This window comes from Sinocyclocheilus rhinocerous, unplaced genomic scaffold (genome assembly GCF_001515625.1).
Source record: "Sinocyclocheilus rhinocerous isolate Xijiao unplaced genomic scaffold, SAMN03320098_v1.1 scaffold1956, whole genome shotgun sequence".
Taxonomy (NCBI): Eukaryota; Metazoa; Chordata; class Actinopteri; order Cypriniformes; family Cyprinidae; genus Sinocyclocheilus; species Sinocyclocheilus rhinocerous.
This window is the reverse complement of record NW_015638932.1, coordinates 632,605-635,077: the sequence shown is the minus strand read 5'-3', so window position 1 is coordinate 635,077 and position 2,473 is coordinate 632,605.

Genomic DNA, 2,473 nt, shown 5'->3' with positions numbered 1-2,473 from the left:
GCAAATCTGGCAAAACCCAACTGTCTGCATCATTCTCGGAAGGTGAAAGGAATCTTTTGAATTATATTTACTGTATTTCTCTTCCTGAAAAACTGAATGAAAGAAAAAGTGCAGGATGTGTGGATATCATCCTATTTGCGTTAAATCTATTTCTAAATCTTTATGTCTGAAGAATCGCTAAGAGTTGAATTTGAGTTGTTTCTTTAAAGCATCAACAAGAAGAAGGTTCTTGTAAAATTCCTTAAAATAGATGCAAATGAAACAGTTGACATACAATCAGAGTATATAGAGCTTATTTCAAATCAGACCTTTTAATGTATAATGAGTAGAAGATCACAAGATTCCTGTAAAAAAAAAGTTTACTTATCAGCATCTCGAGTCATACATTTCTACAGTCATCTCAAGCCCTGAGGAACAGGCAGTTCTCTGAGCAGATGCTTTCTTTAACATGGCTGGACTGGAACTACACAGCTGCTGATTGTCACACATGATGTCTGAGACCTCCGTGAAGCGGAGTGCTGCTAGTGCTCCTTCTGCAGTTGATGCTGCAATAATGGAGTATTTGAGTAGCAGGAAACACCATCAAGAGGATGAGCTTGATGCATTTTTTAAGTCAATGGCTTCCTCCATGCGAAAGATGCCAGAGCACACAAAAGCAAAGCTAAAATTTAAGATTCATGAGCTAGTCCATAAAGCAGAAATGGAGACAATGTATGAAGCCAGTAGATCCTCTTTGGCCAGTGAATTTGAGTACACATTTTTATAGGCTTCCACTTACTGTTACTTAACAAACTTAACAAAATGTGCAGAGAAATGTATGTAAATGTGATTGTTAAAGGAATAAATAAATGAAGAGTCATGATAAACATTTTAAAATAGTTTTTAATTATGGTAATTTATTGTGGTAAGCAGCTTTTTAACTTTTTAAAATAATAATAATAATAATACTGTATATTGTGTACATTAGGTTTTTTAATTCATTCATAAATAGGCCTAGTTTGAACAAAAGCAAAACAAGTTTGGATCCCTCCATTGAGCCACTCCAAAGCAGGCATTCTGCTGCCATGGGACTGCTCCGGTAGTGGACATAAAATAGTCCTTTGGATCCCTCTATTGAGCCACTCCAAAGCAGGCATTCTGCTGCCAGTGGACATAAAATAGTCCTTGTATGCCTCCCTTATCAGAAATGCTTCTCTTGACGGATGATTTCCACACTGCTGTGGATTCTGTATAGCTCCACTGGTGTTGGATTCTGCCATACACTCTGGTGCTTGGTTGTGCCGTGTTGGGTTGGGTCAGTGGTTTTGATGATGTAGTGTATACCTAAGACATACTGCCAAACGGTCTCTGGCGCTGATCGGATTCCTGAAGTTTGTTTGGCTCTTGCTGATGTCCTCTTTCACGATGTCCAGGATGCCTTGAAACTGATATTGACTCATACGGAAGTATGAATAAAATTTGTCTTCAAAAGACGATAACTCTCTAATCAGAGTGTGAGATTCTCCCAACTCCTCTCGTCTTTGAAGGATCTCATGTACCCAACAGCGTCTGTTTTTCTTTTTCTTTTGATATTTTTGTGAAACATATAGCAGCAGCAGGTATTCTACATCCATTTTCCTAACTTTGAAACCGCAGCGTGTGAGCTTAGAATAAACAGACCGTTATCGTTCGTTGGTGTGGACGCAAATATAGTTATAGTTAAAGTTATCGATATCGTTCTTGGTGTGAACGGGGCTTTAGAGTACAAAAAATACATCCGCTGTTGGGATAATTTGGTAATAAATGTGAATTTGTTGAGTTCATTTGGTGGGTCCTTATTAAAAAAGCGAGGGAATGGAGAAATGTTCTCTCATGTGTGTCCTTATAAGAACTTAAGAAGTCAAAGTCCACCTCTGACGTCCATGTATTGTGATTAGAGTGAGTCATCGGTCATCTGTATCCTTACAAATTGAGGCCTGTACCTTTCAACCATAAGCGGCAGACGCATGTGCACTTAGAATAAACGGATGATATCGTTCGCTGGTGTGGACGCTAATGTAGTTATCTATCTTTATAGTTATCGTTCTTGGTGTGAACGGGGTTTAAGGGATGAAGAACTCTTGCGGCTGAGGAGTTTTAGTTTCTACACTCATTACATAATTGTGGTGGTCTAGGCAGTGGTGTAGTGGTGCCTGGAGAAGTGGGTATACTCTTAATTTATGTCCCCATTTTTTTTAAGCGGCCCAGCAAAGGCCTGTGTTATAAACAGTGACGTAAGACTAGTCTTGCATATTTAGTTCACCCCAAAATGGGCCAGTAGTATTTGCACATTTTCACTTTCTGTAACTTCTGCTACTTGACTTCACGGAGTAAGGATCATTATGAAATTAATATTAGCCACAAAAGAGGTGCAGATTTTGCAATAAATAATTAAAATGTAAAAATTACATAGACTGCAACAATTAACATTTTGTCAGAACCTCTAGTAGACAAG